This window comes from Poromitra crassiceps (genome assembly GCF_964638095.1).
Source record: "Poromitra crassiceps genome assembly, chromosome: 9".
Classification (NCBI taxonomy): Eukaryota; Metazoa; Chordata; class Actinopteri; order Beryciformes; family Melamphaidae; genus Poromitra; species Poromitra crassiceps.
The window spans coordinates 25,586,877-25,614,151 of record NC_139630.1 but is presented as its reverse complement, the minus strand read 5'-3'; positions in this window follow the sequence as shown (position 1 = coordinate 25,614,151).

Genomic DNA, 27,275 nt, shown 5'->3' with positions numbered 1-27,275 from the left:
ACAGACTGGTACCTTGGTGAACCTAATAACTACAGGGGCAACCAGTTCTGTGGTGCTGTTGAGAAGTGGAAGTGGTTTGATCTTCTTTGTAGTCGAAATCTCCATTTTGTCTGCTATCATGATGACACAAATACCCATGGCGAGTCCCCTAAATAGAATCTACAATTTCTTATTTCTGCATTTTTTAAGTATGTTCCTTACTTAATTTGAGTTCCCCTTCGGGCACGATTAAAATCTATTTAATTTCACATAATTGCCATTCATGCGCATTTATATTATTCCATTTTCAGCTTTTTCTCCATTTTATTTATTTCCTTTGAACTACTTTCTTTGTTTTATCATATTTCGATGTGCAAATTAACTAAACAAATATATTATTTCAGGTTTGTCAACTGGCAGATATATCTACGTCCCCAAAACAAAGACCTGGCCCGAAGCTCAGCGCTACTGCAGGCAGCACCACACAGACCTGGCCAGTGTGAGGAACCAGACTGAGAACCAGAAGATCCAAACAGCGGTACCAATGGACAAATGGACTTGGATCGGTCTGTTCAGAGACTCCTGGAGGTGGTGGTCAGGAGGGCGTAACTGGTAACACTTTACAATACTGGTGCAAACATGTGCATGAATGCATGCTTAACTCATGATGAATTAAGCCATTAATTGATGCTTACCGCATCATCAACTAATGAAAGGTATGTTTGATGAACACACCAAGTCATATATGAATTACTATTAATTAAGTAGGCTATGCCTATATCATCATAGTTAATTCCTCATCAACACATACATTAACACACTGTGTTCAATAATACCGTAATTCATGTGTTAATTACCACTATCGACATCTGGCTCCCTGCAACCGGAACTTTAGCGTTACCAGACCGCAATGCCGATAGCCCACAATCCGAACCAGCTGAGCGAGGCGGTGTGCAGCGTGTCAGGGACCGGCTGGATCTAACCTCTCCCAGCCATTTTACCTCGTTCATCATGGGCATTCCTTCCTCTTCGAAGCTTGGTCCACAGAACATGTGGCCGGTGTTTTGTGCCTATCTTACCGGGTGTCTAAATGCACGACCCAGCAGGCCAGCCACCCCCAGGCTAAGAGCCTCTCTCCCGGCCCGACACCCAGGGCAGCCCAGGGTCTGTCTGAGAGCAGGTCGAGGTCACTGGGGGCTGGGTTTACCCAGGCTACCACCACCCAACCCCTACCCGCCCTGCCCCTCACCTTGCCTGGGTCCCACACCTCCGGCCGAGACCCCTTCAGAACCTCTTAGCCGGGTACGGCTATTTCAGCAGCTGTAGTAGCTATCATTCCGATGTTGCTGCTCTGATATAGGCTATGCGTGTAGTAGCCCCGAACCAGACCAACTCCAACACATTCTCTGACGTTGTATCCACTGTGCATCTCCAACAGACATCAAACACTGGATGTATGTCTTGTAGGCTCTATATGCCAAGAACCACATATATATGTATGAGTTAAGTGTTGTGCCTCACAAGTGCCTATATCATTATGTATGAATTAATAGTTATGTGCCACATTTAGTAAAGTCACGACATACTTATGTATTAATTAATTGTTATGTGCCACAAATAGTAAAGTCACAACATACTTATGTATTAATTAATAGTTTTGTGCCACATATTGTAAAGTCACGACATAATGATATCCTCACAAATCATTAGCTGATGCTGATCATGAAATCACTTTTATACAGTATAGTCATGAGAACAATTCAAAATATATAGGTAATCAGTGAAGACCATCATTGGAGTTATAAAAGCACATTTATTTATCAAGTTTGTGAACATGTCCCCCCAAAGTCTGCCCTGGAGCAAGGACTCGCTCTCCAGTGCCCCTTGTCTGTATCAGCTGGGGGAAACAGTCTGTGTAATGTTATGTTAAACATCAATAATACGCTCACAGGTTGCTGCGGTTAGTAGTGCGGCTTTAATGCATGTCGGCCATGTTACAACTGGTCTGCTTTACGACAACCGTAAATCATAAACACTCCCCCTGTCTTTACGACAGCTACTGTCATCAGTACATCTTCCCCCTTCTTAATGAAGACATACTTTCATAAACAGTCAGCTTAGCATATGGAACATTGCTAGTAGACATGTGGAAGATAAGCAGTGTAAACCTACTTTCAAACTTTAGAATATATAATAATAGTTTCTAATAAAATATAAACAATTAGCCACACCCTTGAACTGTCAATGAACTGTTTAGTCTTTTTAGTCTATGACTACAGGTTCAGTCTGACCACAGGTCTTTGGGTCCGCTCTGACCTGCGCAGTTGAACAGTGTCCATTTCTGTCACGTCTGCCCCAGACATGCCCTCTGTCCCATGGTCACTACTGCATCCTTCATTACCATTTTGCTCCATTTCTGTCATCTCATTTTCCAACACTCTGCTCTCTATCATCAGTTCATCCTCTTCGCCCCCGTGTGGACACAGTGACTCCTTGGTCTTCAATAGATGCCTCCTGTTTCTGCGATAGACATCTCCATTCTCTGTCATCACACTGTATGACCTGGGAGCTACTTGTTGCAGAACGATGGCTCTCTTAGCCCATGACTTTGGCCCTTCTATGCGAACCACATCTTTCTCCTGTAGAGGTGTAAGAGCAGTGGCTGTGCGATCATGACATGTCTTTTGTTTCAGCTGTAACCCCCTGGCTTTGTCTGCCCACACCTCATCTCTGTGTCCAGGCGTGCGTGTGCCATGACTGGGCAGTCGTGTGCGGATCTTGCGACCCAGCAGTAGCTCAGCTGGAGATTTGCCACTTTCCAGCGGGGCCGCCCTGTATGACATCAGGGCCAGGTACGGGTCAGTGTTGCTGTGTGCTGCTTTCTTTAAGAGTCTTTTTACAATCTGCACCCCCTTCTCCGCTTTCCCGTTGGCCTGAGGATACAGAGGACTGGAGGTCACGTGATTGAACTCATATTCAGAAGCAAATTCCCGAAACTCATGACTAGCATAAGGAGGGCCATTATCAGAAATCAAAGTCAGGGGAATACCCTGTCGGGAAAATATTGACTTTAACTGTGTTATCACAGCCCTTGATGTGGTACAGGGCAAGAGGAACATTTCTGGATAATTTGAATAGTAATCTATAACCAATAAATAATCCTTGCCCTCATAATGAAACATGTCAGTCCCCACCTTTTCCCAGGGCTGTGTTGGGAGTTCCGTGGTGATGAGGGGTTCCTTTGCCTGCTTGTAGTGATACTCTTGACACGTGGCACACTCCTTGATCAGCTGGTCGATGTCAGAGTTCATGTTTGGCCAGTAGAGGGCTTCACGTGCTCTCCTTTTTGACTTTTCTACCCCCAGGTGCCCCTCGTGTATCCTGGTGAGCATCTCTCGTCTCATAGATGTGGGCACCACAATCCTATCACACTTAAGCAGAAGGCCGTCCACAACAGAGAGCTCAGACTGAATGTCCTGATACTGTTTACATGAGCCCCCTTTCCAGCCCCCTTGGAGATTTCTCATCACTGTACTCAGCACAGGGTCCTTTGTTGTTTCTGAGGCTATCCTCGATAGCTGTTCCTGTGTGGCGGGCAGCGCTGCATATACCATATCCACATGAAGAGCCAGATCTTCCTCTGTTTCAGCGTGTGTGTGTGTGTCACACAGTGCGGCCCTGGACAGCGTATCCGCTATGAACATCTGTGTGCCTGGCGTATACGTGAGCTCATAATCATAACGTTGCAGCTTCATCATTAGGCGTTGTATCCGGGGTGACATGTCACACAGATTTTTCTTTGCAATACCGAGCAGTGGCTTATGGTCTGTCTCTAATATGACATTAGGAAGTCCATAGATGTAGGTATGAAATTTTTCACATCCAAAAACCAGACCAAGGCACTCTTTTTCGATCTGTGCGTATCTGCCCTCTGTATCAGTCATAGAGCGTGACGCATACGCCACTGGCCGCCATGCACCCCCATCTTCCTGCAGAAGGACCGCCCCCAGCCCATCCTTCGAGGCATCAGTAGACACCTTTGTTCTCTTCTCAGGACAGAAAAAACTCAGCAGGGGCTCACTTGTCAGAAGATGTATCAGCTGCTTCCACTCCGCATCATGCTCATGTCCCCACTGGAACTCAGTCTCTCGGTGCAGCAGTTTTCTCATGTTAGCAGTTTTCACCGCCAGATTTGGTATGAACCTTCCTAGATAGGTAATCATACCAAGGGCCCGCTGCACCCCCTTCTTGTCGCTTGGCCTCTTCATATCATGTACGGCTTTTACCTTTTCATTCCCTGGCTGGACGCCCTTTGTGGAGATCTTTTCTCCGAGGAACTTGATCTCGCTGAGGCTGAACTGACATTTCTCCCTGTTTAATTTCAGCCCATGATCGTGTATCCTCTTGAGTGTTTTCTCCAGTCTGGTGTTATGCTCCTCTTGAGTGGAGCCCCACACGATCAGATCATCCACGTACACACGCACACCGTCCAGCCCCTCAATTATCTGCTCCATTGCTCGATGAAAAATCTCTGGGGCGGAGCTTATCCCAAAAGGCAAACGCTGATAGGAGTAGCGGCCAAACGGGGTGTTAAAAGTGCACATTTTAGCACTCTCTTCATCAATTTTCAGCTGCCAAAATCCATGTGAGGCGTCCATCTTAGAAAAATACATTGCTCCCGCCATTTCACTGATTATTTCCTCCCTCTTCGGAATCTGATAGTGCTCCCTTTTAATATTAGCGTTGAGATCCTTTGGATCCATGCAAACACGCAATTTATCATTTTTCTTTGACTTGACACAGACCATGGAATTGACCCAATCAGTGGGCTCCTCGACCCTCTTTATAACGCCCAGATCCACCATGCGGTCTAGCTCAGTCCTCAGCCTGCCCCTGAGAGCCACTGGAACTCTTCTGGGCGCGTGAATCACTGGCTGTGCATCCTCTTTCAGCTTGATGGAGTATGTGAAAGGCAGTGCTCCAAAACCCTGAAAAACATCTGCATACTTGTGCACGATAGCATCATGAGTCAGGTTTGTACTGTTTTGCGGGGCACTCTGCACACATGACATTTTGTTTATAGTATATATACGTTTTACCAAACCCAAATCCTCACATGCCTTATCCCCCAACAGTGACTCATGTCCATCAGGCACTACAACAAACATCAGGTTGTGAAAGCTATTTTTACCTTTAACCCTTAGCCTGCATGTTCCTTTTGTCGCAATGCTCTGTCCATTATATGCCTTCAATCCCACTGTTTTGTGTTGTATTTTTGGTTTCGCCTTGAGATTTTGCACATCACTCCAGCTTATTAGGTTTGCCTTGGCCCCCGTGTCCAGCTTAAATGCAACTATAGTGTCATTTACGAGCAAAGGAGCTATCCAAGTTTCACTCTCTGGTCCTACTGGATGCTCTTGATTTGCTTTATCAACGTCCTGTTGTGACTCACTTTGCACCATTCCAATAAACAGTGTGTCTTCTGTCTCAACAGCATGGACTGTTTTCTTATTTCCAGCCTTCTCTTCCCAAAAACACATCTTAGCAAAGTGATTCCTGCCTTTACATTTTGCACAGCTCTTCCCATAAGCCGGACACTGCCGGGCAAGATGTGAGTTACCACACCGTCTGCAGTCATAGGGCGTCATGTTCTTTGGCTCTGCACGCCCCCTTGTGTCCCTTTTGTTAACAACGTCCACTGACATGCTTTCCAGACCCAGCGTGCTTGCGGCTGCGCACATTGCATTTGTGCTGCCCCCTCCAAATGTTTTAGCGTGCATGGCAGCAAGCTCACTCGCGTGACAAAGCTTCACTGCACCATCCAATGTTAGGTCACTGTCCCGAAGCATTTTCTCTCTCACCTTCTTGTCGAATATTCCAAAAACAACTTGATCACGTATCATAGAGTCTTTGAGCTGTTCAAAGTTACAGGTTTGCGCTTTTGTCTTCAAATCAGTTAAGAAGGCATCAAAGGACTCTCCCTGTTTTTGCATGCGGGAGCGAAACACAAACCTCTCGTAGATCTCATTCTTTTGGGGAGTGCAGTAATCATCAAAGAACTTGGTCACCTTGGCCAGATCTTCTTTATCCTTTTCTTCTCCGAATGGGAAGGTATTGAACACATCGATAGCCTGCGGGCCAGCCACTGTCAGCAATAATGCTACTTTACGTGCTCCAGAGCTTCCCGAAGCGCCTATGGCCGTCACATAGAGAAGGAAGCGTTGCTTGAATGTCCGCCAATTTTCGTCCACATTCCCTTCTAGTTGTAGACTCCCTGGCGGCTTTATTCCTTCCATGATCGTAGTAGTATGTCCTTCCCGTGCGTTCTCTAACTCCTGGTACCATGTAATGTTATGTTAAACATCAATAATACGCTCACAGGTTGCTGCGGTTAGTAGTGCGGCTTTAATGCATGTCGGCCATGTTACAACTGGTCTGCTTTACGACAACCGTAAATCATAAACACTCCCCCTGTCTTTACGACAGCTACTGTCATCAGTACAGTCTGGCCTCTCCCCTCTCCTCCCCACGGCCCGCGTTGCTCGATCTCTCCGGCGGGTCCAGCTCTCGTCCTTTTTCACTTGTGTTGCTCTTCACTTCCCGAACCAACGTGACTGTAGCGACAGGTCTCCACCATGCACGCACACACAACAAACAAGCTAGCTAAGCAAGCCACAAGCTAGCTAAATTGCTACGGCTAGCTACCTGAAACTCTAACAAACCCGCTCGTTCCTCTTGCGATTGGTATCCATTCGACACTGCCACCACCACTGTGACCGACTCTTTGCAGTTTGTACTCTTTGTAGAATAAGAACACGGAGGCAGCTGTTGATATTTGCAAAACGAACACCACCTTGTGCAACCCAGCTAGTTGCTCTCGACCACGAGGATAAGTGTCAAGAAAGACATGGCACACAAACAATTACTTCCGTTGCCTCAGTCTGCCATCAAAAATAAAAGCACGCAGAGCTCAGTACTGCGTAGCTGGTTACAACATGAATTTCGACTTTTATTCTGAAAGTCTTGGCCGGAAACAATATGTTTTCTCGTGGTTACCTTGACAGTGGCCCAGCTACAATGGTGTCTGATATGAGAACATGTTGCAGGTCAGGATGTCAAACAAATAGCACGCTCACAGTGCGCTTTTAGCCTATTTCGGATTACCAGGGGCAAATCCCAAAGATACATGCAGCGGATGACAGATTGGGTAAACACATGGGCTCTTTTAGGCTACTGTCAATTTGAGTTTACCCGTGAGCACCAAGCATCAATCACTCGATCAGCCTGAGCCACGAGAGGAACCTCCATAAAATAGCGTAGCCTACACTACTACACTAGTAACAAGTAATCAGAATGATAGCCTACTGATAGTATCATAGACTACAGCACAGTTCGCCCATAAACACACGCTTCCCAGTCATACATATAGCGCCAGTGTCTCCGCCAGGCCACCACCACTGACAAACTACCGTAAACAGCAGAGGCGACTCCGCTGCACCCCGAACGCCTCTCTTTCCAGCCAGCTAGGCACCGGTCAAACAAAGAGAACTCTCTTTCCCCGAAGTCGAGTATGTTTTCCCTGAGATGTCGCTCGGACATAGCCTGGTAAACCAGCCCGTCACGTGAACTCACATTTCATTTGGTTTACCAGGCTAGCTCGGACAAGGAGGAGCGTGGCTAGCGCATCCCGTCTTCGTTATGCAACGGGGGAAACTCAATCGATTTCCCGGGTGCAGGCGACTGGATGGGTGGTGGTAGTAGGGGGGCTGCCCTGGGTGTCGGGCCGGGAGAGAGGCTCTTAGCCTGGGTAGTGGTAGAGGGTGGCTGGCCTGCTGGGTCGTGCATGGCCCATTTCCACCGCTGGTATCAACGCGGTAGACACCCGGTAAGATAGGCACAAAACACCGGCCACATGTTCTGCGTCCCTGCAGTGGACCAAGCTTCGAAGAGGAAGGAATGCCATGATGAACAAGCTAATGGCTGGGAGAGGTTAGATCCAGCCGGTCCCTGACACGCTGCACACCGCCTCGCTCAGCTGGTTCTGATGTGGGCTATCGGCATTGCGGTCTGGTAACGCTAAAGTTCCGGTTGCAGGGAGCTGGATGTCGATAGTAGGCTAATAATAATAATAATACATTTTATTTGGAGGCGCCTTTCAGAACACCCAAGGTCGCCTTACAGTGCATATAAAAACAGTTTCACGTAATAAGAACATATATTAAAAACAGGGCAAATTACAGCAGGAATAAAACATAGCTAAGAAGGAAGGAAAATGCAGATTGGTTGGGGAAAAGTGACATTAATAGTGGTAATTAACACATGAATTACGGTATTATTGAACACAGTGTGTTAATGTATGTGTTGATGAGGAATTAACTATGATGATATAGGCATAGCCTACTTAATTAATAGTAATTCATATATGACTCGGTGTGTTCATCAAACATACCTTTCATTAGTTGATGATGCGGTAAGCATCAATTAATGGCTTAATTCATCATGAGTTAAGCATGCATTCATGCACATGTTTGCACCAGTATTGTAAAGCGTTACCGAGTAACTCCTCATTCAGACACTGGCAGAATGGACAACCAGACAATTCGGCTTCCCAAAAGAACTGTGCTGTCAGTGAGATTCGCAAAGGTGGCAAGTGGGCTAACAAGAAGTGTGAGGACAAATATGATTTCGTTTGCGACAACTGTGAGTCATTCCCATAATCAAAATCACCTTTATTTTGTGGCATTATATATTTATTTGATCTTAGTTTAAAAAAATGTTAATACTATCTGTCTGTCTGTCTGTCTATCTAAGATGTAGAGAAGGAGAAGAAGCAAGTGTTCAAAATAAAGGTGACGTCAGCAGACTCCACACTCGACCTGAATGATCCTGCTGTGATGGAGGACATCTTGAAACAGGTTAGTCTCTAATAAATTGGTTTTGTCACTTACCATCAATACATGAGATCTGTACTGTAGACTATCTATACCATGCAATATTAAAAATCATGAGAGTAAGTGTAATTCTTTACCTCTTAGTCAAACATATCAGTGCTCTCAAATTCTGATGACCTCTAACAGCAGAGGGACATTTTAGAAGACTATTTAAACATATTGCTCCAACAAAAATCTTTGTTTTTTGTTTTTGCATAGCACACTATGAGCATCAGTAAACTTACGAAGCTGGCTTTTGAGCAAGTGGAGGGTCACCAGTTTGAAAAACCAGTAAACCAAACCTTTTGTTGTTCAGATGGAGAAGAAGATGAAAGAGAAGACGATGAAAGACGTCAAACTTCGATGGAGAAAGAAGTCCGATGGAAAAGTCTTCCACAAAGAATTGTGAAAATAAGAATGCTGTTTTAGTTTAGATCTAACTGGTAATTCATCTCATCTTTATTTATAGGCAGTTGAGAGCAAGCTCTTTTTCAATGAAGCTCTGATTACAAGAACATAATACAGACAGCTTAAAGAGGACATGAAACATTTAATCGTAGTAGCTTTCAAGTCAGGGATTTACCTAAATTTGCGAGAAAGATGAACAACATTTCACCTTTTTGATTGCATCACTAGCTAGTAATGTCATAAAGCAGTGACAGTACCGTACATTACAGTACAGTACAGTACAATGGAGTACAGTACAGTACAGTACAGTGGAGTACAGGCTAGTTAAGTGTTGGGATAAAGTATTTTGAATTCTAGCAGGCTCACAGCATATGTTGTTACATGTTGTGGTTCTGACTTGGATTGTGGTTGTTTTGATTCATCAAGACATTCAAAATCTGTACTTTTTTTATCAACTTTATTTCACACTTTATAACATAACAGTTTGTTCAAAATCCTCACTACTGTACTGTACTGTACTGTACTGTACAGCCACCCTCGTGATACCATCATCAAGCAAAAGCTGTTGTTCATCTTTCTAGCAAATCTAGCTCAGATTCAGGGTGGGGGGATATATATACGCAGTGGAAGTGATCCCTGGGAAATGTGGTGTTCCTGGCTAGTTTGTCAGTGTGAGACAACACGCAGCGGCAGCTACACATGCTAGTTAGCACCTTGTTAGCTAGCACACAGCTACACATGCTAGTTAGCACCTTGTTAGCTAGCACACAGCTACACATGCTAGTTAGCACCTTGTTAGCTAGCACAAGCACAACTCAACTCAACACTCTTTTCCTCTCATCGCTGAACTACTATAAATATAACAAATGTAATAACGCTCTGTAGTGATGAACTTAATAAACATTTATTTAAAAAAAAATGTTGAAGATGGGTTTTATTTGTCCAAGCATTGAGCTGCAATCAAGCTTGAAACGCATCTACTTTGCATCAAGTTCTGAGACGGTCGATTTCCATGTGGTTTGCATCCTGGAGCTCAGACCTAAGAGGAAGATTTCTAAATGACCTGTTTCTGTAGAATACTTTCATTAAAGTTACAAATCAAAGAGGAAGAAGGAGCTGTTGTGGGTGACAGGTTGGCTTAGAGAGGAACCATAGAAAGTGTGTAGTTATAATACCGCATTCAAGACAACTCGGACCGGTAAGTTTCAACACGGAACCTCCGGCCTGGACAGATTTGCGTTCACGCTGCACCTCCCGCTCGGGGAAGATAACCCAAACTGTTGCTATAGCAACCCATGTTAGCATGGTAGCTACCTAACAATGCTAACCGAACATGCTGAATGTTGAATTTCACACAGAGCGAAACACAGATGACACAAACACATTAACATTACATCATTAAGACTTCAAATTGTGTGTTAAAACGTCAACAAACGTCTTTATAATCATTTTGTGATTATGATTAACGATGCAAGTTGCCATTGTGATGTGGTTGTGACGTCAACTCGGAGAAACTGGAGCTCTGGATGATACCCGAATTTCCAAGCTGTAATTCTGGCCTGAACGACCGTTCAATTCACTTTTTACAGGTCGGAACCCATTTTTTCCGGCGGTCCGAGCTGTCTTGAACGGGGTATAAGTGACCAAAATGGTTATGGTGGTTAGACATCTTCATCTTCACTGAAGTGCTTGCTGAAGAATTATTATACAGAGTAGCTATCTAATTGTATGCTACTGTGCCTGTTGTACATAGAGTAAATACAATGAGTCGCTCAAGGAAGATGACAGAACAATGCTTGTTTGTCTAACTCAGATTTTACTTGATGGTTTGTACACTTATTAGAAAACTACGTGTCAGTTTAACATATGGTTGGTTTGCATCAGGCGAGGCAGAATGACTCTCCCATCTGTTTTGCATCTTTTGGACCTCTCCAGAGACCAAACATTTTTCTAAACCATCCATGGTTGCCCTGACATGACCCACAGTCTTGTGCTGTTAAACTTAATTCAGTGTTTCCTCTATTCTATTTGTGCCACTCAAACTCTCCATTTAAACCAAATGTAATATTCAATAGGTTGAAAGGCTCTCTAGGCATTGTAAATTGTACAACGTCCAGCAGGTGATATTACGTCTATCTCGATTTTCACCCAGGTACAAACATATTTTTTGTTGACTCATAAAATGTCAAGGCAATCCAACGAGGCAAATCCAACCGGAATATGCTGTTTACATGACCCTTATCAAATACAGGAAACAACTGCATTAACTACATTGTCGTTGGTTAATGCAGTAAGCGCATTAGCTTGATATACACATCTTTGATTTGTCCATTCACTCTACTTAGACAAATCAAACGATATTATGTGTCAAGTCTGAGGTTGTTTTTTAGGGAAGGGCCTGTTTACCATCAAGTTTGCATCAGTTTGCCCAATTTACATGTGGTTTACATGCTGGGGCACAGACTGGGGCTGGGTCTCGGAACTCCATTATCAACCGAAGGAAACCAGTACCAAGCAGTATTGAAACTTCTCCCGTCAAACCCTAACTCCTTTGATCCTTTTTGTTCACAGATCTAGAAAAAATATATACTATGGTTTCACTCCCAGCCAATCACCGCAAGCGTTCTTCGATTTAATGTGACGTGCGATTGGCCCACTACTGCAGCCGCTACAACCCATACAGTCTGTGTTGGTGAAGTGGCAGTTCAGCGTGCCGAGGTGCCACCAAAATGTTCAAAAGTATATATTATAATATTAATATAAGCTGAGTGGTGTGTTGACACTTCACTATAGGAGGAAGGTAACCAGTGGTGTAACGAGTCAACTCCAGGCCCCAATGCAAGATGGTCATAGCAGGCCCTGCTCATCACAATGCAGAACAGACCTCTGTGCTATACCTGACAAAATCTGGTGTCAGTCAGAAAACCATACCAGATGAAAACGTATTCAGCGATGGCACACCTTGACAGAGTGTAAAACATGTACAACTGTTTTATGTTATTGTATTGTTATTTGGTGAATTTCAAAAATAATTTACTTTTAAAAATACTGGACTAAAAAACGATATGAAACCAAATTCTTTTTAAAACTTACATGTCTGAGAAATGAACTTACATAGACATATTTGGTGAATAAATGATGTATTTGACACAGATGCTTACAGCTTATTTAAATAATCTTAAAGTCTCAAAGGTGATGGTCAATACTTTGCATATCAGGGATCAAATCTTGCTATAAAAAGGAGGATGTGAGCAGCCAGCTGAGGTTATTTTAAATGAGGCTTGGTTACTATGTTTTGGTTACTTTGTTTTTCCCAATGATATTTTGCGATCGGCAGGAAAGATAAAGACGACAAAGAGAGTTTGACAATGGCATTTCAATAATGAGAGACTAGTAGAAAGTATAACAAGCTTTAATGAGACAACATATTAATTTTGGCGTATGACTCCATGATATGATGACGCTCTCCTGAGATGATGAGGGCGTCGTCAGTGAAGAATAGGATAGGAAATCCCCCATAGGGAATTCTTCTATCAGGAGTCATGACCGATGGTGGTGTCAGGGGAGGAGGTGGGGCAAAACAACTGCTTCAGCGATGATGATCAGCAACTGAGAATGACACATACACAGCACATAGCAAACAGAGTAAACATGGACCCTGATATACTACGCTGATTAGGTGATTGGGATCAGCTGGAGAGGAATACCTTGGGCTGATTGGTTATTGCCACATGTGTGGTAAACTGAATGGGTGAGGGGACAGCATCAGAGAAAGGGGGCGAGCCTAACAATGAATAGGTTATACGACCTCAAAGAAAGGGGGCGTGCACTGTGATATGACGAGATTGGGCGTTGCTGTTAAGTAGTCTTCATTATTGAAAATAGTCTAAGACTTCATTTCAATAATGAGAGACTAGTAGAAAGTATAACAAGCTTTAATGAGACAACATATTAATTTTGGCGTATGACTCCATGATATGATGACGCTCTCCTGAGATGATGAGAGGGCGTCGTCAGTGAAGAATAGGATAGGAAATCCCCAAAAGAAGACAAAGTTAAATTGGATAAATGGCAATTTAACTTTATCAGGGGATCATGGAGCTCACCAAAATATAAATAAATGTAGGCTATGAGGGCAAAATGCATGCTGGTAGATGAAGGCCAGCTATGCGGGTTATTCACTATGAGGGGCAAAATGCATGCTGGGACATGGGCCAGCTATGCGGGTTATTTATTATGAGGGACAGAATGCATGCTGGGACATGGGCCAGCTATGCAGGGTTTATTCACTATGAGGGGCAAAATGCATGCTGGGACATGGGCCAGCTATGCAGGGTTATTTACTATGAGGGGGAAATTTACTAAGAGGGACAAAATGCATGCTGGGACATGGGCCAGCTATGCAGGGTTATTTACTATGAGGGACAAAATGCATGCTGGAAGATGTAGGCCAGCTATGCATGCATGCTGGGAGATGTAGGCCAACTATGCAGGTGAAGGAATGGACAGGCTACTGATAAGGCACAGAGCGAGCCAGCAACAGACATGGTCAACAGGTGAAACCAGGTGTACGCTTAAACGTGGGACATTAATTTGTAATGCGGGATCGAGATAAAGAACCACCACCATCGTATATGCATTGACTTACCGATTCACGGTCAAGGGGTAAACATTTTGGAGGACCTCAAGACTCTGCGGGACAATTACAGTTAATACATTTCATTAATGGAGAGAACATGGGCCGATAGTGAAGCCACTTGATCGGATCAGATAACACTTGTAGATGAAGTAAACTTTAATGATAGAACAAACACTTAAATTTGGCGAATGACTCCATGGTATGATGACGCTCCTCTGAGCCGAGAGGAGGACGTCCGTGATTTATAGGATAGAGAACCCCAAAAGGAATATAGAGAAAATGGGACAAATGAGATGCCTGGAGGGGATCATGGAGCTCGCCAAATTCAAGCAAATACTGTGACTTATAACGGGCTTGACCAACAGCCAACCGAAAGCACTTTACATTCATACTGTGACTTATAACGGGCTTGACCTGCCAACCGAAAGCACTGTATATTCATACTGTGACTTATAACGGGCTTGACCAACAGCCAACCGAAAGCACTTTACATTCATACTGTGACTTATAACGGGCTTGACCTGCCAACCGAAAGCACTGTATATTCATACTGTGACTTATAACGGGCTTGACCAACAGCCATCCGAAAGCACTTTACATTCATACTGAGACTTATTCTGGGCTCGACTTCGGCCTCCGGTTGCACTTTACATTTACATTCATAATGTGACTTATAACGGGCTTGACCTGCCAACCGAAAGCACTTTATATTCTTACTGTGACTTATAACGGGCTTGACCAACAGCCAACCGAAAGCACTTTACATTCATACTGTGACTTATAACGGGCTTGACCTGCCAACCGAAAGCACTGTATATTCTTACTGTGACTTATAACGGGCTTGACCAACAGCCATCCGAACGCACTTTACATTCATACTGTGATTACTGTGACTTATAACGGGCTTGACCAACAGCCAACCGAAAGCACTTGTGACTTATAACGGGCTTGACCAACAGCCAACCGAAAGCACTTTACATTCATACTGTGACTTATAACGGGCTAGACCTGCCAACCGAAAGCACTGTATATTCATATTGTGACTTATGACGGGCTTGACTAACAGCCAACCGAAAGCACTTTACATTCATACTGTGACTTATCCCGGGCTTGACCTCAGCCATCTGACTGTACTTTATATTCATATTGTGACTTATCCCGGGCCTGACCTCGGCCAAACGGTAGCACAATAGCAAAACAGGGTAAATGGGGTAATGGGGCATGACATTGCAAAGGGACTGAGTGTGAACTACCACCAAGATATGCATTAATGACTTACCTCCAATTAGGGAAGGAGGGACCTTTGAGCTGACAGAATGGCATCTAGCTCTGGACGGACGTAGGAAGCATAGGCTGAGGATGACCAGCGTCCTAGTTGATGAAGGGAGGCCGAAGACACCCCTTGTGTGGCAGCCGTTGTGGCTGCACCAGTCCTAAAAGAATGGCTAGAATACTTGTCTGCAGGGCTTAACTCATTCACCGCCAATGACGTCTTTGACGTGTTATCAGAAATAGCCCTCCCCGCCAATGACGTGTTTGACGTGTTTTTGTTTTTATTACTGCAGGGCGTAGTTTAAACACTTCCCCAGCCTGTCACATGGTATCAGGTCCCTATCATCTAAGACAACACGTGAACAAACACATACCGCAGCTGTTGTTTTGAAATTGAGCAGGAGGAAAAGCAGAAAACTGGTAACGCTTCCTTGTGCAGACAGGAGAAACGCCATTGAAACGCGCCTCGGCGCGCTGCACGAGCTGGAGTCGACTTCCTCTGTGCCAGCCGGGAGAAAGTAATCAAGAGATGTGTTTGATCATCGGAGGAATGAGGAAATGATCGATCAGTTTGCGAGGGCGGTGAGGACGTGTTGAATAGCCGAGGGGAAAACGGGAACGATCAGATAGCAGGGAAGATATGACAGGGAGACATGGACGAGGACGGGTGCAAAATAAACACACAACAGCAAGGCACAAGGCAGAAGCGGGAGTCAGAGCAGCCCGCTGTCCTTTCTCAAGAGCTATTCAGTTGGTTCATGTAATCGCTGGGCTGCGTGCCCTCCAGTGTTGCTCCTGGCCAATCCCAGCGCCACAGGGCGTGGTTATTGCTTATCCTATGTGTGGTTAGAAATCTAAAAGGGGGATCGTGTGTGTGTGTGTGTGTGTGTGTCTGTCTGTCTGTCTGTCTGTCTGTCTGTCTGTCTGTCGGTGTGTCTGTCTGTCTGTCTGTCTGTCTGTCTGTCTGCACACTCACTCACACCGAGTAAACTGTATTGTTGAATGTAAAAAAAAAGCACTTCATGTGTATATATATATATATATATTATTTTTTTTGTCATTTGTGTCCTAACAAATAATATTTACATGTCTGATGTCAATACAGTTCAAAATAAAAGAATTGAGAGCGAGTTCTGCATGAGATTGTGTGCATAAATACATAAATGCCATTTTCTGCAATTTCTTTTCTCAGAGAGACATTTTGGGGGAAAACAGGGTGTATATAAATGGCTATAAGTAGAGTACAGAACATGCTAAAAGCTCACTTTTTTTTTCCTGGTGAACCCAGAGACGTACATCTTCATTTTGAGGTATTGCAAATCACTCTGGTGCTAATAGATAATTTACTGTGGGTCTTGAAAGATGACCAACAATTATGAAAATCTTTGGCCTGTGCTAAATATTGGCAGTCCTAAACTGGCGGTGAATGAGTTAATGGGCAATAATCCGATATATTTGGGCTTAGCCAGCAATGGTTGGCAATGACTGGAGAATTTAAAACTTGAGATAGCCAGCAATGGCAAGGGAGGGGGCAGGACCTGCTTGCAATGAATGGGTTTTAGCCAGCAATGGCTATGGCAAGGGGACCGACAGCATCGGCTTGCAATAAATGGGCGAAGGATCAGGATCAGTTTGATCTTAAGACAAAAGATCAGGACAGTGCTCTCAATTACTTTAAAATTGACACAGGTTTGCGATTTGCACCAAACACCCTCTTTCGGATTAGTCAACAACAATGACTATGATTTCAGCTTAAACCGTGACGAATAATTTGATTCCCAGTTTAGCCACCAACAATGGCTATATGATTTCCATCTTAGCCCACCAACTATGACTGTTGGATTTAGCCGAACCATGACATTACAATGATGACAATGATTTTAGCCAGCAATGCTGTATGGTCCGGACTGGAGTGACCGCAATGATCAGATGATGAGTTGATGAGCTGGAACAATGATATGATGCCTTGACTGGATCACTAGCAGGAGAGACAGCCAAGATAACCCAATGCAATGAACCTTCATAAAGCAAGGAAAATATACCTGAACAAGTAGGCAGAAATAAAATGCACAACACGGACAGCACAGTGGATAAGTGGTGAGCCGTGCCGCCTCACGACAAAAGGTCCCGGGTTCGACCCCCGGTCCATTTAGACAGCTGTTGGGGCTTTGGACAGCAATAGATAGGTCAGCAAAGACCTGTATTTAAGGTCAGTACTGAGTTGACCCAGATCAGCAACGACCTGCATTAGCAGGGCTTTGAACGCAGTGGATAAAAGGTCAAATGACCTGCATGAGCATAGCCAGCAATGGTTTAAAGGAATGGCAGTGGATAATCAACAACGACTTTGAATTCAGCTGATTGGTCACAATGAATTGATTTTCAGTTAGACAACACAATGACTTGATTTTGGCATAGTCAACATCAACAAACTGACTGGATACAGCTTAAATCAGAAGCTTTTTAAGATTTCCAGCTTAGCCAAACCATGACTGGTGATGAGAACAATGATGATTTTGGGCTTAGCCAGCAATGCTGTATGGGTCAGCAGTCATCACATGATGAGATTGATGAGCTGAAAATAACAATGACACATGGACAGGATCGCTAGCTGGAGAGGCAGACAGACTTGATAATAGCTTCAACACTTTCAGCCCTTTCAGGGACAATTATTTCAAAAATAACAAGCCAATAATTCATGGGAATGCAAGCCTTATTAGTAGCTATTTGAATGAAAAAGATACGGTGATGGCCGGTGATGATGTCATCAGATAACGACCATCTTTTTCCCCCAACAAACGCCTGTTTGCTACTACGGACTGCTCATAGCCCTGCTGGCGCAGCTGAGGCCAGACCATGGGGAAGTCTGGGCAGATTCACGGAGATTGACGGGACCCGGCCTGGAGAAGCACTGATGCTTAAGTGCCATAGCATCTCGGGCACTCTGGACACACCGAAAGATCCATGGGGCAAACGGTTCATTCTGGCGGCAACCCTATAGAGCTGCCTGGAGAAGCCTGGGGACGCGATGATCATGGTGCGGAAGCCATGCTTGGACGCCTGAACACCCGTCCGATGAAGAATAGTGAGCCTCCATGCATTGCTGCTTGCTGAACAAAAATGTTTGGTCACTGATTGACAGTCTGAAGTCTGTGTTGACTTGAGACGGACTCCTGGCTGGAGGGAAACGGCCGCCTTGCTTGAGCCAACTTACTCCATGAATGGAGAGATAATCCTTAGCAAGGAAAGAGATTGACGATGAGCCAAACAACCAGAACATGAGGACGATCAGACTACAGCGAAGCTGGTAAGAGCAAAACAACTGCTTCAGCGATGATGATCAGCAACTGAGAATGACACATACACAGCACATAGCAAACAGAGTAAACATGGACCCTGATATACTACGCTGATTAGGTGATTGGGATCAGCTGGAGAGGAATACCTTGGGCTGATTGGTTATTGCCACATGTGTGGTAAACTGTGAATGGGTGAGGGGACAGCATCAGAGAAAGGGGGCGAGCCTAACAATGAATAGGTTATACGACCTCAAAGAAAGGGGGCGTGCACTGTGATATGACGAGATTGGGCGTTGCTGTTAAGTAGTCTTCATTATTGAAAATAGTCTAAGACTTCATCAGTCTCCAGTCCACTATATCCAGGTAAGACATACTATATGTTTGACAAAGTCTGCATGGCTTTAAGACAACCTTTATCTTGAGTAAAGCATAGGGAACTGGATTATCTGTACTCTGTGCACTGCAGGCTATTTAATTTTGATATAATGAATGCACTTGCATAAATGTCATCCACTTATTTCCCATTTTGAGAAAAATATTTGTGTTGACTGAACAAACTATAGGTGTCACGTCTTTACCATCCAACAGTAAGTAACACATTTCACCAACATCAACACAATGGCAATGACACATGGAGGCAACAAATACTATCTAAACTTCTTCAGATTAAAAGTAATGGATGGATGGATGGATGAGGCTTTTGAAGGTTACATAGCAAGTCAAGAAGGAATAATGATTTCTATTGGGTTGGGCGATTTTATAAACTAGGCATCGATTCCTAGGGTCGCCCGTTGTGCGGGCTCGCCCACCCTGCAGCTCGTTGAGCTGGCCCTGCAGCTTGCATAATACAGCTCGACCCCTGTGTGGGCTCACATGCTCTTATGACATCACTGCCACTGTGCGGGCTCACGTGCTCTTATCACATCACTCAGTGGCGTGCCTGACCAAGTTGGTGCCCTAGGCAAGATTTTTGCTGGTGCCCCCCCCCCCCCCCCCCCCAAAAGAAAATATAAAACAAATTATATCGCAGCCAATTCCACCACTGCAGTGCAGCAGGCCCGGTTCTACGGGGGTGCAAAAGCATGCATTGCACCCTTATTTTAATTGTCTGCATGCTCAGTTGAAAAGTAAAAAAAAAAAAAAAAAAAAAAAAATTTTTTTTTTTTTTTTTTTTTTTTTTAAATAAATGCTACAGCTGCACACTTACTGTTTAAACTTGAATTATCGTTGTTGTTTTTCTTTGTTCTTTGATGTGATTTTATGGCTTTTTGGCACCTATATGTAACCTTTTAAGGTTGAGATAATTGTATTATCATTATATGGTCCAAATATTTCAGTAAAGCACTTGAAACACTTGAAATATTCTTGCTTGGGTGGTATCATTCTACTTGAAATGATGGTCAAATGCATTATTTTTAGTAAAATAACATGTCAAATTTTTCGGGCGGCCGGCCTTCGGCCGGCCACCCGAGTGGGCCCGGCCTTCGGCCGGGCATCTGCACCCCTTCCTATCTTGGATGCACCCTTAGTCATCTGGTTCTGGAACCGGCCCTGCAGTGCAGTCTCAGAATCGCCCTTCCCCAGTGGCGCTGGAAGTACAGTACTTTTAGGTAGGGGGTGCTGTGAGGAAGGGACCCTCGGTGCTGCCCGCCAGATTTGACGTTTTTTGTACTTTCATCCATATTTAGAAGAATATTTAATTTTAAATTAACATTAGGATTATACTGTTGTGATGTCATTATTCAGTATCCTATCCTTTTCTCACTCACTTTCATGTAAGCACCTGTCATTTTACACTACAACAGACAGCAACACAGGCATAAACACTGAACTTATTATTATTATTATGGAAAACCAGATTATGATGAAAATCAAACACTTTTGAAGAGAGAGCGTATGAAATAAGATTAGAGCTGGGAAGCACAAACTGTTTTTTAATGCATTTTGTTGGTGGTATAAACACAAGACAGCCAAATCCAACAATTTCGGAAAATCCAATTTCTTGCCACCAGGGGGTGCTGCAGCAGCCACCTTCCAGCTCCCTTGGGCTTCCCCCACTCTGGGAAAAAGCTCCGAGCAGGTAGAAGGGGGCGCGGCCGCGCAGGGGGTGGGGTGGTATGGATTAGGGACCGTGGTGAAAGTGCTGCAGCCCAGGCAGCCAGAAAGCCAGAATTAGAAAAATGATTTCACTATTATTTAAAGACTTAAGACGTTGTTGTGCTTATTTTTTGTCTACTATTGTAAAATGATAGTATGCCTATTATCATGAAAAAGTATTTGTAAAAAAATAAATAAAAAAAAATTACCCTCTCTGGCGCCCCCAACGGCTCAAGCGCCCCTAGCATTTGCCTAGTTCGCCTAATGGACGGCACGCCACTGACATCACTGATGATGTCACAACTTCGCATCACTGATGACCTTGTTAGCTAGCACAAGCACAACTCAACACAAGTTGTATTATGTTGTTAGAGATTAGGAAATGAATGGCTCCAGCGACTTGCTGCGGCAACATGAGTTTTGACTCTCTTTTCCTCTCATCGCTGAAGTACTATAAATATAACAAATGTAATAACGCTCTGTAGTGATGAACTTAATAAAAATTTATTTTAAAAAAATGTCCCAAGATGGGTTTTCTTTGTCGAAGCAGTGAGCTGCAATCAAGCTTTGAAACACAGCATCTACTTTGCATCAAGTTCTGAGACGGTCGATTTCCATGTGGTTTGCATCCTGGAGCTCAGACCTAAGAGGAAGATTTCTAAATGACCTGTGGCTGTAGAATACTTTCATTAAAGTTACAAATCAAAGAGGAAGAAGGAGCTGTTGTGGGTGACAGGTTGACTTAGAGAGGAACCATAGAAAGTGTGTAGTTAAAGTGACTAAAAATGTGGTTTACATGCTGGGGCACAGACTGGGGCTGGGTCTCGGTACTCAATATATTTTTAAGGTATCAACAGAAATAACACAGTATTAAGTAGTATTGAAACTTCTCCAGTCAAACGATACCAGCATTTGATCATTTTTGTTCACAGATCTAAAAAATAAATATTACTATTTGGTTTTACTCGCGGCCAATCACTGCAAGGGTTTTTCCATGTGATGTGTCATTGGCCCACTATTGCAGCAGCTACAACCCATACAGTCTGTGTTGGTGAAGTTGAGTTAGCAGTTCAGCATGCTGAGATGCCACCAAAATGTTCAAAAATATATATTAATATATTAATATAAGCTGAGTTTAGGTGTGTTTACACTCCACTATACCTGGAGGAAGGGAACTTGAAAAAATCTGATATAAGATGGTGTCTGGTGTCAGATGGAGACATATCAGTTACAGCACACCTTGACACTATGTGAAACATGTCAAACTGTTTTATGTTATTGTATTGTTATTTGGTGAAGGAATGATGTATGTGACACCATGGAGCAGATGCATTGCTGGGTCATTGAGTATTACTCACCAGTAAGTAATGGTAACCAGATTTCTGAAATGAAAATCAGGGACATTTCCAGTTGGCCAGTCAATATATCATTATATCCAACGGTATTATCTATTAAATAAAAAAGGGGGACAATTACAGTTCCATGTATTTTTGAGCATGGTATCCTAACTGTTGCTATAGCTACTGTAATAAACTATCGTGCAGGGCGGGCCAACTGATATCCCTCCAAAATGCCACATTAAGACACCAAGGGCTCTATCGTCGCAAAGGCGGTAATTTTGCGTTAGCGCAATCGAATAATTGACAGATGGATCGTAATCGAATGGAATCGTGAGGCCAGTGAAGATTCACAGCCCTACTGGGTATGGGCCTATGGTAGGGTAGTTTAGTCTCTGTACCTGCATATAGGCCTATGGCAATGTCGTTACTTTCGTCTCTGAAGGGAACAGTATTGGTAAGAGACCAGATGGCTTGTGATTGATGTATAATGAGACAGTGGCTATATGTAATAATATTTTGCTTTATAGTGCGATAATTCGATCTAGGCCTAATCTGTGTGAAAATGAATACATGTATGCGACACAATATGCCTGCAGCCCCGTGCTGGAGATGGAGCGAGGCTTCAAGTCAAACTTATTTGAATAGTCTTCCAGTCTCAAAGGGAAGGGCAAGAGACCAGGAGACTGGTTGCCTGGAGATGAGATGGTCAATACTTTGCAAATCAGGGATTAAAAGTTGTTATAAAAAGAGGGTGTGAGCAGCCAGCTGAGGTTATTTTAAAGGAGGCTTGCTTACTATGTTTTGGTTACTATTGTAACGAATCAGGTATTCGTCCAAGGAACCGGAGACTTGAAGTTGGTACAGGCTTTTATTCTTTGGCTCACACTCAGCTCCTAGCGGTAGCTTCTCTGCTAGCTATACACACGGCCGGTCAGCTCTCTCTCATAGCTTGACTGACCATGCCTCAGACAGGATGGTCACATACACACCCTTCCCCCTAGGAACAACCCCCACACATCAGTTCCTAGCCAAACACGGAAACACCACATTACACGCCAAAACCCCGGATCGCTACATATCCCTCACCCAACAAGAAGTCGCGCCCACGCGACACCCACAACCCCCACATATCCCCCCTGTACCAAAACACAACACCCCACAACATTTTTCCCGTCAACCCCCACAAACAGTCTTTTCTTTTTACACCCCCGCCATAATGTCCAGTTTGCATTAGGCACTCCATAATGGCTACTTTGCATTAGGCACTCCATACTGTCTAGCTTACATTAGACACTCCTTAATGTCTGGTTTGCATTATTTCCCTTCTTTTTCGCACCATTCAAATTCACACATTTCAACTAACACAAGCCCCAACATTGACATAATTTCTTTTATCTTTTCCCATTCATTTAAATTCAACCCATCATTTCAATTAACATTCCCCTCACAACATTCCCCAACAATTCCCCACACATTTCAACCACCACCGTTTCCATCCCCCCTTTCACAGCTTCTGTCCCACCTGAAGCACTCTTGTCCCTCTCAACCCCCAATGGCGTTAGTCCTTCCCAGGGTGACTCTTTTCAGCCCCTTTTCTGTGCTCTACAGTCCTCACACGCACTGCAGTATCTCCGCACGTCCTCCTTTTGTTTGCCCCAGTAGAAATGTCCACGGAGGAGGCTGAGTGTCTCTTCGGGCCCACGATCACCGTATGGGCCCTCGTGCACCCCCTTCAGTGCCAATTCTCGCAGGCAACCGGATACAACCCACTGGGTCCCGCTTTTCCCGTGCCCCTTTCTCTCCAAAACCCCATCTCCACTCAGATGCAGGTCCGAAAACATGTTCCACAGTCCTCTCGTGGCACCGGAAAACATGTGAATCTCCTCCACTGGGGGCCGGCGTCCGGCCGCCACCCACGCATACACCGGACCGATATCCGCATCCTCCATCTGTCTGCGTCTCCACTCACCCCCGTTGACATGCGTGATGTTCCTGTCCTCGTCTGTCGGCTCCACCTCTTGCACTCGCTCGTCCTCCCGTCCCGCTCCCCCAGGGGGCGGCGTGTTGAGGGCAGCAGGGCGAACACCACCGGCGTCGATCTCCACCTCGGCTTTCTGCGCAGCAACCGTGGGGTGTGTGTAGCGGCTTGGTTGGGCCGGCTCCTCCGGTGTTGACCCCTCTCGCTCACCTGGGGACACGAGCGTCGCTCCCCCGACTGTAACAGCTCTGCAGATGCTGTCTCTCCCTTCCCTCTGGCTGTTCAACACGATCCCCGCTCTCCTGATTGTCTCGTCACTGATAATGATGTCCCCCTCTACCGGCTGGTATGCAGAGCAGCTAGCCTGGGCCGGCTCAAGCGTCACTCTCCTGCTCCGCTGCCCCGGTGCCTGTTGCTCCGGCTGCATGTCTCCCCCATTCCCCAAAGTCCCCGTGCACTCTCTGGCTAAGTGCTCCGGCGAACGGCACGTCCAACAGAGTCTCACCTGCCTGCCGCCTGCACTAGGGATGGGAATCGAGAACCGGTTCTTGTTGAGAACCGGGTCCCAGTGGATCAATTCCTTGCAATTGTTAGCCAAAATCCTTAACAATTCCACTATCGATTCCATGCGCGATGACGTCACACGCTGCGACACGCACGCAACGCAGCCTTGTTTTGTTTAGACCGCAGCCACCATGGCGTCTAGGCAGAAGCAAAACGATGACCACAGTGCCACTTCACTTGCAATGCTTGCAAAACCTCTATTTCGTCAAAGGGGGGAAATACTAGCAATATGCAGAAACATTTGTCCACACAGCATGCAATAATTTTGGAGGAATGTCACGTTTCTGATGTGCTACGGAGTGACGATAACGTGGCTAACAGCAGCGCGGCTAATGTTAGCGCTCCTCCAGACCCTGTCTATTGTGTGTTTATTGTTTGTGCCATTTGTTTCATTGCGTAAACCAGATTTCACCAATACTCCATTTCCATCCATTTAATTTAGAGGATGATGACGTTCAGAGTTAGACTGGTTCAGAGGCTGGTAGTCGCTCTGGGTCAGAGGCTGCAGCGAGTACTTCTTGTGCTGCGCAATTCTAGCCCCTCCATTCACCCAGGCAGGGAAGAGTAAAATGACCGAGGCGAGGGTAAACGAATGTCACCGAGCAGTGACTAGTTTGTCTGACATGCCAGCTAAAGTAAAATGTCAAAGTTGCATGTTGTCATTCTAACCACTAGTTCTGTTTCATTCATTCCCACTATATATTTTCTATAGGGAGATGACAAAGATGCTCAACCCAAAATACAAACCCCCAAACAAAGTCAGTTTAACAGACACTAATCCCTGCTTGGTATGGGATTGAAAAGAACAATCTGATCTCAGAGCTGAATAAGAATACATAATTATAATGATAATAATATAAAAGAAAATTAATGTTAATAAACCCGTTTGTACTCTTTTTTTTCCCTTGCCCAATGAGAATCGATAAGAGAATCGATAAGGAATCGGATCGATAAGCAGAATCGAAAATGGAATCGGAATCGCTAAAATCTTATCAATTCCCATCCCTAGCCTGCACGTCTCTCTTCTCCCGCTGTCCTCCGGTCTCCGACAGCCTCTTGACACTCCCTGGCTAGGTGTCCAATCGTTCCACACCACCAGCAGGCTCCCGGCCTTTCCCAGTACCGCTGCGCCGCGTACCTGGTCTGTCCCCCGGGACCGCTGCGACACCACCTCGCTAAATGGCCCGGTTTCCCGCATGTCCAACACAGTCTCTTTTGCGGCTCCTCCGGCCATTCTCCACGCTGCGCCACTTCTTTGCTCAACTCGTCCACACTTTGCATCACCTCCCGCAGCATTCGCCACAGCTCCACTGCCCAGGCAGGAGTCGCTTCCACCAGCCGTCTGACTTCTTTCAACAAACGGGCTTCCATGCCCGCCAGCACCGAGCTGATCCCCGTCGTCAGCTCCTCTTTCCTCCCGTTCACCGACGGCCATTCTCCGCCGCGCACCATTGCACGTGGTGCTCTTAGCAGCTAGTAGTTAGCACCCCTGGTAGCTAACCTACTACCGCTAGGTCGCTCAAGCCCAAAAGCCGTATCACACACAGTCTCTTTTGCCGTTCCTTCTCACCCTCTCCCCTCTCGGCCGAATCAGAGGCGTTACCGCTTTACTTGCTGACACCAGTGTAACGAATCAGGTATTCATCCAAGGAACCGGAGACTTGAAGTTGGTACAGGCTTTTATTCTTTGGCTCACACTCAGCTCCTAGCGGTAGCTTCGCTGCTAGCTATACACACGGCCGGTCAGCTCTCTCTCATAGCTTGACTGACCATGCCTCAGACAGGATGGTCACATACACACCCTTCCCCGTAGGAACAACCCCCACACATCAGTTCCTAGCCAAACACAGAAACACCACATTACACGCCAAAACCCCGGATCGCTACACTATGTTTTTCCCAATGATATTTTGTGATCGGCAGGAAAGATAAAGACAACAAATAGAGTTTGACAATGGCATCAGTCTCCAGTCCACTATATCCAGGTAAGACATACTGTATGTTTGACAAAGTCTGCATGGCTTAAAGTTTAAGACAACCTTTATCTTGAGTAAAGCATAGGGAAATGGATTCTCTGACCCTCTGTGCACTGCAGGCTATTCATTTTTCATTGAATGAATGCATATTTTTAATCCAACATATAAAGTATCCTAAATGTGGGAGACAGTTATAATACCTCCACAGCACCGTGAACATGTATTAAATTAATTCAAACATGTACATGTCATGCATGTAAATGTCATCCACTTATTTCCCACTGGCTGACTGAAGAAATTATACTATTATGACAAAACAAAAATCACACAAAGTTGTGTATGTGTGTGTATACACATGCATACACATACTGTAATCTGTAATGTATATATTATACTGATACATACATACATATAGATGATCTGGTTATCCTGTGTCCATATAGTGCTGGCTTTCAAGAGTTACTAAGAATATGCTCTCAATATGGCTCTGATTTCGATATTAAATTTAATGGGAAAAAGAGTAATGTCATGATAGTCAGAAGCAAGGAAGATAATAAATTGTCATTCCCTGCCTTCTTTCTCTCTGGTACTGTCCTTAAATCATGTGGAGAGGTTAAATACTTAGGACACTATCTGACCGATGACCTGTCTGATGATAGGGACATTCAACGACAATACAGAATGATGTACGCTCAGGCTAATATGTTGATACGTAAATTTAGTATGTGCTCATCGTCTGTGAAGATTACTCTGTTTGAAACATTTTGCCCACTTGTGGCGGCGCTACAAAAGT